Source organism: Parasteatoda tepidariorum, chromosome X1 (genome assembly GCF_043381705.1).
Source record: "Parasteatoda tepidariorum isolate YZ-2023 chromosome X1, CAS_Ptep_4.0, whole genome shotgun sequence".
NCBI lineage: Eukaryota > Metazoa > Arthropoda > Arachnida > Araneae > Theridiidae > Parasteatoda > Parasteatoda tepidariorum.
Window position 1 is genome coordinate 18,891,626 of NC_092214.1, and position 13,380 is coordinate 18,905,005.

At 27.7% G+C, this 13,380-nt stretch overlaps 1 protein-coding gene across 3 annotated transcripts in view; it reads left to right on the forward strand.

Annotated features, from left to right (window-relative positions):
* LOC107443983 (protein kinase C-binding protein NELL2) overlaps positions 1-13,380 on the forward strand; it is a 119,722-nt gene that overhangs the window by 69,521 nt on the left and 36,821 nt on the right. The window lies entirely within an intron of this gene.

The following is a 13,380-nucleotide window of genomic DNA, read 5'->3' on the forward strand; positions in this document are numbered from 1 at the left end:
ATAAACAAACTTAAACAGTCCATAAATTATACATATCTCCTTATGAAACTAAAGCTTGATAACAGAAGCAAAAGCTTTCTACTCTTATGAACAGTATTTTGCAAACTTTGCTTAAAATGGTTGTCTTGGGACATCATTAAATAAAAGAATTCCTCGTTATAAATCATTCTTTTCTCAATGGAACGCTTTATCATCAAACGGAATACTTGCATATTGAGTAGAACAATCTCAAGTTTACCATATGGGATTCTCTCGTAAATGAGGGAGACAGAAATGCTCGCTGATGCAAATGACGGGATCGGGGAGATTCTCCCCTCTGTTGATTTCTTCCCCTTTTTGCCTTGGGAACCACACGTAAGCCACGCGACTCACCAGGTGACGTTATCCAAGCTTTTACACATTGAATTGGAGTTCATTTTCTGCCTACCTAAATATCAAGAGATTTTGTTTTATTGTTACCTAATTATTGATTCATTTTTACCTAAATATTAGATATGTTATAGATCGCAATTAATATTTTAAATATTAAGCAGCAATGCATGATTTTAGTTATATTAATACGATAATTTTTATACTAATTGAACAAAAAAAATTGTTGATTATGCGAATGAGTTTTATTTGCAAAACTATACTTAATTAATCAGTTGTTTAGAAATATGTTTAGACTAAACCAAAATACGTTGCACTGTGTTTAGACACACACGATGCATTTATTACGGTGCTTTTATCAAAGCATTTTATTACATCTGGGCTACAGCTTTTAATCTTTTGAGCTGATGAGCTACTGTATAAATAATGAATTTTCAAGAATCTTTAAGAACTTCTATATTCTAACAAAACTGCCTTTGAGTTTCTTAGAATTATTTTGTATTTTCATAATCAATAGCTTCCTGTTTTTTTCCCCTCCTCCTCACGAAACCTAGAAAAAGTGTGAAACATGATTGTATTCTGAAAGCTTTTTTTCAAGGTTTATTTATAAAATAACCAAAATGAATACAATTTTGACAGAGGAACAATTCTTTTTTTTTTTAGGATACTTTCAAGAACTTTTTTTTACTCATATAGTAAAATATTGTATTCCTGATTAAATGAAGAAAAAAATCTAAAAACACATTTTTTTCAATATTTATAGGTTTCTGTTTTTTGTATTTAAAATTTATTTATTAAAACGATTGAAAACTTTTCTTATTACATAATAAAACTTTATTGATAATATAATCTTAATAAAAGAACAAGCTTTAAAGCGTACGGAACGATTTTGGTACAAGTATGTCTTAGAATGTTTTTAAAAACAACCTTAAGGGGGAACGACGCAGTAAAATTTTCAAAAATGAAAAACAAATTTTACTTTTTGATAGTTTATCCTTTTAAGATCTTTTTACCAAAATATTGAATTGATTTCTGTGAAAACTTAAAAGTTAAACCATAATATGTCATGCGCAGTGTTGTAGACATGTATAAAGAAATTAACTTGTGCACTCAGCTGATTGATGAATTTACTCACTCCTATCAAAGCACTTAAGTAAAAAACTATCATTTTAACTATTTAATTAAAGCAGTTTGCTTAAATTATGTACTAAAAGGAATTAATGGTGTTTTCTATAAAAAAGAGCTAAAATTATGATTTACTTAGTGATGGTTGCAAAGTGCTATCGACAGTTTTGACAACAGTTTCAATTGGAAACAAATGGAGACACAACAGCCAAGGAATATGCTCGAAATGAAGATGGCAGCAGAATTTTGTATACTACTCCAAAAGTATATAAGGTGTCACATGATCGACAAAAAGAGGGCTAGACTTGAGATTTTTTTAAGTTATCTCCTGGTATTGATGCACTATAGTTAACCGCAAATTTTATACAGATCACAAACGTAATTTACTTTCAAAACTTGCTGTATATCTAACTAGTTCTACAGATTTACTTCAAATTTTGACAATAGTTTTCGTTGCATATATGTTTTTTTAATTGGGTTGACTGCTTTAGGTTCTTTTAATTGGATTGACTGCTTTAGGGCAATCCACAAAGTTTCTTTTGAATTTTTTTCAAAACACTACCATTTTGTGAAAAAAATATTTTTTAAAAATGCTACGTTGCAACAAAAATTGTATTCATGTAGGTTTTAAAAAAAATCAAATTCGAATGGATTTATTTTAACTTATGAGTACAGTAAGTAATGGATAATTTTAAAAAATAAATTATGAGCATTGTATTATATAAGAGCTACTTTTTTAAATTTTTGTATGTTGTAACATCATAAAATAAAGATTAAAATGTGTAAAATAAGATTGAAAAAAAAATTAAGTTTAAAAAAAATGTTGCAAAATTCATTAAAAATTCCTTATGTTTTGCAGGTTTCTATTATGTCGTCCTCTCCTATTGAATGTATAAAATCAGCCTAAATAACGCTTGAACACATTGTTCAATTAGAAGCTCATAAAAAAAATTAATGCTTAACACTAACCGACGCTATTAACACATTCTGAAAACTTTGGTTTTTCAAAATATCACATTAACATGTTTAATAAAGCTCTTCACTTTGTGTCCTAAGTCATTCTTTAAAAAAAAATTGTCATCTTATTTAGTTTTAAAAAAAGAATTAAAATCGCAAGTGTCAGCGTTACTGAAACTTTTAAATATTTAATCAGTTAATAAGACGAAAAAAATGCATATTTGTATTTATTTTATAATAATTATAATTTTGTGATGTGCAAAATGTTTCATAAAACTTTAATTTTTAACAGAGTAATGATAGGTATTAATAGTTAATATACTCTGCATAAAAAACTATATGATTTATTATTATCTCTTTTCTATGATTATTTTCATCATAAATAATAAAGATAAAAAGTTTCTTATTCAAATAAGTATTTTTGCTTAAAATTTGGATTCAAACACTCTTACCTTTTTAAATGTTCGTGTGAACAAAAGAAATGCCGAAAAGCAAATGAATCTAATTACGTAAGGAGTTTGAAGAGTAGAAATAATTCTTTAAGACAGTTTTTAAATTGTCAAACTCCAAGTGGACTTCTCAAAGTCTGAGTCTTTTATTGAAGAAAGATATCTGAATTTATTCATGGTAATTTACTACATTTGGCAGCAATGTTTTAAAATAATATAGGACAAATCAGATGTAAAATTTAATTCAAAATCAATGAGCTTATTAAACTTCTTTTGACATAAATTAAATTGATAGTTTTAATTTATTTTCTGTTCAAACTCATTTTTTGATATTTCTCAAGAAAGACTTGGAGAACTATTTTAAAAATTTGGAAGTGTTTAGGTCATGCGATTTCTCAAACATATCTATTAAATTAAAAGCTTTTAACGACCTGAAGAATATGCAATAAATTACGAGCGAAAAATAATGTTTTTGAGTACCATATGCCGAGCAATACATGCTTGTAACTTATGTCAATTACGGTGGTTATGGTTTGCAATAACTGCACAAAATTTTGTAAATCTAGCTTAAATATTCTTAAAGAAATGGAAAAAAAAAAGAAAAAAAATTTTTTTTTTTACTTTCGTTTTCTTACTATAAATGCTGAAATATTCTGTGAAGTAAAACAAAATTTTTAGAGTAATTTTTAATGAATGATGAAAATATCATTTTAAAATTAGAAACAAAATAGATAAAAAGTTGAGCAAGATAAGAGCATTTTAAAAAATCCTGTCTTACCGCACCTGCTCGGTAAACATTAAAAAAATTTCATAAATTTGTTTCGAATCGCATTTGATAACTTCTAAAAAAATCCGATAAGAATATCTAGAAAATTTAAAAAGTTTCAAGCAATTTTCTAATTAGTTGTCGTTAATTTGGAAAGAGATCTTTCAATGCTAAGGGGCTTATCAAATATTTAATTTTGTTACATTATTATTAAGGAAACTTTATTAAAAATGAAATCGGTCTTATATAGGACCACATTCTATTAAATTATGTTTTATTTCCTATAACCATCACATCCTGTTGTCCAGACCATCATTTTAGAGTATTATCATTTGCAATTAAATTTTGTTTCGCATTACAAAATGGTTTTTGTGGAAAATCCCTTATCATTTAAAGTTTTCAACAATAAAAAAAAGAAAAACGTACTAAAGCTACTTAGAAATGTGCTAAAAACTTTTTAAATTTTCAAGATATTCAAATAAGACTTTTTTTATAAGTTACTAAATATGGTTCTAAACAAAATTACGAAAAATATGTTTATATTTTTTTGCGCATGCGCAGTATGAAAGATTTACTTTGAATTCTCGTATCTTGTGCAATTTTTAACGAATTTCTTTTTTAAATTTTAAAAGGATATATTTATTATTAATTAAAAATTACTCTAAACCTTTTGTTTACTTTTATTGAATATTTCAGCAGTTAAAGTAAGAAAACGTAAGTCAAAAATTCTTTTTAGAAAAATGACCACATCTTTCTGAATAATTAAGCTAGGTTTACAAAATTTTGCGCAGTTATGTCACTTACGTTGGTTATTACATGCAATAAGTTACAAGTTTATAGCTATATTGTTTTTCACAGGGTGCTCAAAAACATTCTTTTTCGTTTGTTATTTATTACCAGTCCCTCAAACCTCTGAAAGATTTAAACTTATTTGATATGTACGAGGAATTGCATGACCTAAACTCTTCTAAAGTTCTAAAACAATTCTCTAAGTATTTCTTTAAAAATTTTTAAAAAAATAAGTTAGCGAAGAAGTGTTTAAATCATTTTGTTCAACCCCTGTAGTTAAAACCTATTACCAACTCATAATAAATGCATTTAATATGGTTCTGTGTATTGCTAAAAAGTATGTTTTTAAAAATTTAAGAAACAGTGTTCTTCAGAAAAAATTAGCCTTCATTAATTAGAAAATTATGTTTTTTTATCATTTTATTTTTCAGTTGTAATAATTGTTTCCGTACGTTTGTATAACATATTTCTATTTTGTAAAAAAAACTATTTCTGCTTTGCATGTTGTTCATTGTGTTTCTTTTTATTTGCCATAATTTTAAGTAAAACTGCACAGTTTATGTAGTAGTAGAGACTCTTATCTTTTAAGCAGTTAGCCTAATGTTTTTATTTAAACTCAAATCTCTAAAGCTCGAAGCTTCAATAAAAATCGTATTTATTTCAATATCATTATATTTCTCTCTTGAAAATAACCATTTATTTACAACTAGTTGGAATGATTTAGAATATAAAGTGTTTGTTCTTAAAAGTAACCCAGATTCAAACTCTAAAGATACCTGGTTAATTCTTACAATATTCCTACCTCGCATCAACTACAATGCCGACTAAAATGCTATCTCTAGAAGTAGATGGAACATGTCTGCAATCCCATCATTTAAGTCGGGTTAACCTTGGAAGATTTTCCTCACAAATGCGAGTTGTGGTCTACTTAGTGCTTCAAGAAAGAGAATTCGTTGGTTGCTTGGTTAGTTTTATACTCCCCTGATTCAAAATTGCAAAGTTAGGGAAATAAACATTATTGCCTAAAATCAACTACTTAAATAAACTGTTCACCGACTGTAATAAAGGCAACTATTGGTAAAGATGACAATTAGAGGTTTTCCTTTTTTTCTAGTTTATTTTTTTCATTTATTTTTTATTTATTTTTTTATTTTTGTAACACAAAGGTGGCTAGATTTCCCACCACGATAACGTGTTTATCTTTATACTCTGATCAGATTCCTCTGTTAAAACTAACTATGTTAAAATCGTCACAAATAATCCCTTGGTTTACACTGTGAAAATTGTGTATCTCAACAACTAAAAGGGGGGCAATTACATTACAACAAAGTAATGTAGTGAAACGTCTTACCGTGGATCCACTACACCAAGAATGTTCTTTACATTGCTTAAAGTAAAGTAGCCCCCACCATTTTTGTTACTAAAATTTATACAGTAAACGTTGTTTTTACTACTATACAATATAAGGTAAGAATCATTTATTTTGAATGCATATACTATTTACTAATTCGTAAAATAAAATTAATGTGTCAATCAAACATACGTGTAGCACAGAGAAAGACGAATTCGAGCTAGGCTTAACAGAACGGAACCGGATCGAAATTATGCATTATAAAATCATTTAATCCAGTTTATAGATTTAAAAACTATAATAAAATTATTTTAATTACACGACTATACACATTTTAACGACTGCCTTTCGTTTTTGCTGAGGACAGCAAACTATTAAGGATATTCAAAGCGCGCAAACAGCGTGTACGGCATGGTGCGAAATTTCGAGAATTGGTGTAATCATATTCAATTTTAAGTGTTTAGATTTAAATTACACCCTTTAAATTGTATATGAATGCTCGATTTGGTGTTAGCTTGTAATAAAATGCGCCTCCGCATAATTTTTGGTTTGTTTAACATCATATTCAGAAAGATTTACCCCACAGATTTTACAGTGTATAACTAGTGCAACGGAAATAATAAAATCACTAAAATACTGAGATTGAAATCAAATCGTTAATAGACTATCAATCAATGATGATAAAGTGTTAGTAATTTATTATAATGCATTTTAGTGACAAAAAAATTTTCGTTGCTCATTAAGTTTTTATTTATTTATTTATTATTTATATATATAGAAAACATACGGGACTTGAAAATATTAAAACTAGACTTAGTTTTTGTCTAAATTTATATCAATGCAAAAACTCATTATAATCCCAATCTCAGTATTTTTCTGAATTCCCATCATAATTTTTCCCTCCATTCTTCCAAGATATAAAGCTTCAAAGCAAATGAAAACATGTCTAACAGATTTCTTTCAATATTCAGACGCAGCTTTGTCATCAGTATTTAATTTCTCCGCATTTCGAGGAACCGCGTTTGGTGATGTAGTTTTTCCTCTAACTTCTCAATTCAGCGAGTGCATTGTATGTTGTAGTGTGTAGAATGCGCTCTTTAACACCTGTGTTGTCGTTCTCAGCTGTTTCCGTATGTGTCGACCGATCCGACGCGCGCACCAACTTGAGCGTATCAGCTACTCAACACAAATACGGTATCACTCCTTGTACACCCTGTACCCTCCTCTCCGATCACCCGATTTATTTTATACTTCCCTGACATCCCCCCCCCCAATTCTGAAAGAAAACTTAACTGAAACGGCTTCCGCTACTGTTCTGGTACTGTCAATAGCCGAGGGGTCTCCAATTTCCTTCCCTCACTTGGATTAATTAAATCCTGGCCTTTTTCTAAAATTTCAAAGGTTTCGGAAAATTAGATGCTAAGCTTATAAAAGATACTTTTTTTACTCTATAAAGCATTCTGGGATTAACTGTTTTTTTTTTCTTTTTCTTTTTTTTTCTTATTATTATTTTAAGAGTTGGCGGGGAAATGTTATTTGTAGATTGAATTGATTATGTGAATGTTATAGTTTTTATGATCTGTTAAAATGAACTTTGCAAACTACTTATTTTTTTCTGCTTATAATCTGTTTAAATAATTTTTGGTTCCTTTGATAACTAATATTTTAAATTAGTTATTATACAGTAATTTTAGGCCACATAAAATTTGATTATGTTATCTGTCTTTAAATAACACTCGTCTTGACATTCCATATTTTTCTTAGAAATGCATTAATGTATTATTTTCATAAGGAAAAAAAATCAAAAAATTTTAATAAAACTATTCATTTTTCTTTTAATGGGAGGATTCCAAACCTAATTTTTGGGTTGTTGAAGTTTTTCAAAATTTCTAAATTTAAAATTTGCTTATTTATAATTTTTATTGAATTTTTTGTGAGAGTTATATTTCAAAATATATTTCTTTTACTTCCAATGCATCAGATGAGAGGGAACTCATTTTCAAAGAAACGATACACGAACAAGACTAAAAGAGTAAAGTATTCACAAATAAAACTGAATAGCAGGAATTATGTAAAGGGTTAAATTGGATAAAAGTTTTCTTATCGCCTTTCCCAATCTTTGTAATATACAGGTCTTTGTATTTGAAAGTATAAAACATGACTGCAAAAAATGTTTTCAAAAATGCGAATTTTCATATTTCAAAATAGGTTTAATGTATATTACAAATATATGAAATTCTGAATATATGTATTTAAGAAAATGTTGATGCAATTAATAATTCAATTGATTGATGCAATTAAATCATTAATAGCAAATTTGTGTTTTTTTTCGTTCTTATCTATAAAATCTTCACCTCATCACTGATAATTACTTTTTCTCATTTGAACAAACATTTTCTAAATTAAATAAGTGAGGTAATACTCATATATTTAACCCTCATGTATTTAATGTATGCATAAATTAGTGAACTACTAGGCTTTTTAAGGACTACCAACTACCACGCTTTTTGCTAAATATTTTAGAGTGGTTAAACAGTTAAAAACTAAAGCTTTCGAAATGTTTAGTAGTTTTGTCACCATTTTAAAAAACGACCGCGTTCCAGCCTCACCATGAGAGAGCTGGAACTAAGTGGGTTTCATATAAACTTTTGAATCTTTTTACGTGAAGTGGTGTAGAAAAATAAACTTAAAATCAAATTTAAAAAAACAAAAGGAACATAAAATTAAAATAACACAAAAAGGCATTTTACCAAAAAAGGTGAAAATTTGGCAGCCATAGGTTCTACTACTCAAAAAAATGATTATGAAGAAGATGAAGTGATTATGTTCCACATAATTTCTACAGGAAAAAAAAATAATTTTATGCATACGATTACGTATAAAATAATATTAAAGAGACTAAAATTATTCTCATTTTTATTTATTTTCAAACTCATATCCATGTTTGATTTATTCATTTTTAAATTATTTATACCAAACAGTTGCAAACTTAACAAGATGTTAAATTGAATTCAATCAAATTGAACTATAGACTCGTATATTCAAGTTATGTTAACATGGTTAAACTTAGCTACAAATTAAGGTGAATCAAATGTGGACAATAATATTTTTCTACATGCTACAAAATTCAGAGCAACGCTTTCGAATTGAAATTGTGGATTTGTGACATAAATGGCGGGAAAGAGCTAGGGGAGGATAAAAAGTCACAATTGTATTGATTACGATTTCTTAAGAGTCCCGGAGGATATGGGGGGATGTAAGAAAGGTATTGAACTGAAATGATTCCAAGAGTTCTTTTTTGAAGGAAGAAGGGAGCCACGCGCTGACGTATATTAAATGCTCCATATATTCTATCGCATCTGTCTCATTCTTTCAAAATTTATCATACCTACCCAGCAAAGAATACCCGCCACGTGACTACTCTTACTCCAGAACGCACGAGGCCTTTTCTAAGGTTACTCTCGAATTGTTAGAAATCGCCGTATTTGGCGTTCTCTCTTGATGGCTTTGAAAAAAAAAATGGCCTACTTATACCTTAACTCTAATTTTTTTATTCATTTAATGTTTTTCTTATAACTTTTCTTTCTGTCTTATTAATTTTTAATATTTATCTGATAAATCTAATTTTAAAAATTCATAACAAATTTAGCCGATTCAAGATAAATCAATTAATTGATGAATCCTTAATTATTGCAATTAGCTCAGTTGCGGTTTTAGTTAGTTTACTTATCGATTTAGATAATGTTGTTGATAATAAACCATCTAGATAGTAAATAAAAAGATATTAAAGTACTCGATAATATCTAAAAAACATCTAAACATATTGAAAAAGTGCGGAGAACGATATAAACAAAATTTCCACACCGTTATAAATTTTTGGGTATGAAATAAATCATTCAAAATTTGTTTCAATCTTCATCTGGTGCTACTTTGAACCATATTATTATACTTTTTTGTTACGATACTGTGATTCGACTTGAACGGAAATGATTCATTTTAACACCTTATAAAGGTTACAGACGTTCATAATACCGGTATTATGGTTCAACAAGGAACAGACTTTTCTGTTTCTTATAAAAACAACTAAAGCTTTCCTAACAACTAAAGCTTTCCTAAACATTCTAATTAACGTATTTTAAAAATGCTATTATTTTTTTCAGACGCTTTTCAATTGTATCATTTTTAACTGAAATATTAAAATGTAATGAATTAAATAATGATATTGTTAGCTTTTTACTTATTAATATGTGAAAGAAACAGTATTTACGTGATTCCTTCGTATTATACCATTTTTTTTAAATAACGCCTTCCTTTGGTGAAGCATTTTGAAAAAAATATTTCTTGATGTTTTGGGATATTTATGTATTTTACATCATAGTTTTTTTCATCATTTTCCTATTTTACCTTTATTGATTTATTCTCAAATGTTTTTTTCATAACCCTTTTGTCCGATCACAATTTTTGCGTTAATTACTCTGCTGCAAATCTGTAGAAAACAAAGCTTATAAATTACACACAGGATCATTAATATTATTCTTTACTGACACATTCAGAACAAAATTTTTAATTTCGAAATGTATAGTCTCGTGTTCAATGACATCATCAGCAAAAATATTAAACTATTCTGATGGTCTTAAGGTACTGTTATAGTTATGAAATGGGGTAAATCGCTCTAGGTTTTTCATATCCACATACTTTTCGTCAGCACCATAATCATAAATAAAGATTAGTACAAGTCATAAAAAAAATCAGGTTAACATAAGTATTAAGAAAAACAGCACAACGAGATTAATTACAAAAAAAATAACTAATTCTGGAACTTCTTGGAATTGCTTTCCAGACTGAGTTTTTTCTTTTTATTTTGACCAACGTGCATTTTTATTCTTTTTACGTAATATTGTGTTTCCTTTATATGATTATCTTATTCATACTTACAGTCTTACCGGTGATTTTAATGTTAACATGAATGCTGAAAAAAAGAGTTAGGGGGCGTTTTATGAAAAGTTTATTGTCTGGAATTGAAAACCACTCCAGCTCATTGGACGACAAATGGACAAACACAATTATTGAATGTTTTACAACTCATGACTTGAAATGTTGTGGCATTTATAAAAGTCTATCCATCAGGGGAAAAAAACAGACTAATGGGTAACCAGTCATCGCAATAAGGCGATCACAACTTTCTCTCTTTTGCAGTTAATCATCATTGTAATTTTGTCTTAAACATTTTAATTATCCTGCTTAACTTTTTTTACATTTAATCAGCTAATTTTACATTAACATTTTAATTAGCTGTTTAACTTTTTTTTTAAAATTTCCAACATTTCATATAATTAGTGTAAAAAGGAAACATTTACACCTTACGTATTGTAAAAAAGTCTAGAATTGTTTTTAAATTTTTTTTCTTTTATTCATATCAAATGCTACAATACTGAGTTTTTTATTTAATCATGAAAAGTAGCCTTTCTCCGTGATCTAAAATAGCAATTTTAAAACATGCTTTTTTGAAGGTGGTTTTTTATTTCCTTTATTTCGTCATTTTTGTTTACTTTTTAATACGAATTTTATCTAACTTCTTGTTCATTTACATTAGTTGTTTTTTATATCTATTCTTAGAATTGCACTGAATCATACTCTCGCTTTATTTGTTCATACTATTTAATCTAAATCTTAAAAAGGTTTTATTAAAGAACGAATTTATCTAAAAAGCATCTTTAAAAAAGAAAACTGAAGAATTCATCTGGGATTGTCCAACCACAATACTTTCCTCATCGATGACTATTAAATATACGAGATCATCTATGCATGCTAAGTGAGTCATTAGCTCAAGCAATAAAACTTGACTTGAACTAGAATTGGGAAAAGCAAATTTTAGGGTCTGAAGCAATTTTGAATGACATGTGTTTTAAACAAAAATTGAATAAACAGCCTTTATTTTAATAAAAATTTAAACAACATAGGAAAAGTTATCATAAAAACCAATTTAAAACAATTACAAACTATGTGCAAAGCATATGTCTTATGTCTTAATATTGTTTGATACTCCAGGCTCTATCTTCCTGAAATTTGGACAAGGGCCAATTACAGCCCTAAATCCTAAAAATCATTCAAAAATTTCAATTAGATCATTCTGAAGTGACGTTCAAAAAATGGAATTTTCTCATTGGTTAAGAATTAGCGCGATTAATATAAATGAAACTGCAGACGGTTTTAAAAATAGAGTCAGTGATTTTTGCGTGGTTATAGCTCTCATTAATTAAAAAAGAATTTGATGCACGTTCTTAGATACATGTTTTTTTAATGTTTGATAAACTCAATGATCAATGTGAGCATAGACGGACTACGTCAGCAAATTAGTATTTCTTAAGTAATATGAAATCACGTGTTAATTTTTCTAATATGCTTTTAAAATTAATTTCTATGAAGCTAAAAAATTTAAATTCAGAAATTTTATTCGAAGGAAAAAATAAGCTACGTACTGAAAAGCAAATTTAATAGATAAATAATACTAAATTATTTAGGAGAAAGGCTAAAATTGCAATACAATTATTGACACCAATTATACTTGATTTATTTTATTAATGGATATTAATTGAAATAAAAAATAAACTATGTACTAAAAATTGCAGATAATGGAGAAATGGTACTAATTCGTTTAAGAAATCCAAAAATTCGCCTTACTATTTTTGACGAGAATGATGTTTAATTAATATTTATTAATAGGTACTAAAGCTGAAACAAAAAAAAAATTGCAGTACTACTAAATAGCAAATTTGAAAGAGAACTATTACTAAAACGTTTAAAAGAAAAGGAAAGTAAAAAATCGCCATGCTATTATTGACGCCAATAATGCTTAATTTTAGTAATATTACTAATTCAAATAAAAAATTTGATATATACTTAAAATCACAATTAATGGAGATATTGTACTAAATCGTTCAGGAAGAACATATATATAACGACGCACTATTATTGATGCCAATGGTGCTTAAATAATTTTGGTAACAAGCACTTCTTTGTATTATGGCAATTAGCGCAAGTTTGATCCATACCAAATATACTAATGTAGATAAAATTAGTATATTTGGTACCTATTAAAACTACATTAACTCTGTGTAGTTTTAATAAAGATAATGTCAAAAAAGGTGTTTAATGGGTACCGGAGAAAATCGCTTAATTGTTGTAAATTTTGTCCATCATGAATTGACTTCGAGCAATAACATCATTCCAAAAAATAATGAATACAGTTGATAGTTATTTTGAAAGGCTGAAGTATTATCAACAAGTTTTACTTAATTTAATAACGTAAAGCTACCGGCAAGAATAAAAACAAAAACATATAAAAAAATGGATTTATTTTAGCCTTATTAACTGTGTTGGTATATGTATTTCAGTATGTGTATAATTTCGTTGTGTTGTTTAGTATTGATATTATAGTTTAATGTTCTACACTCCGTACAGAGAACGGGCATTTAGCTAGTATTATTTATATATGTATATCTATGTATGTATATGAATATATGTATGTACATATGTGTATATGTATATATATATATATATATAATGATTCGTAA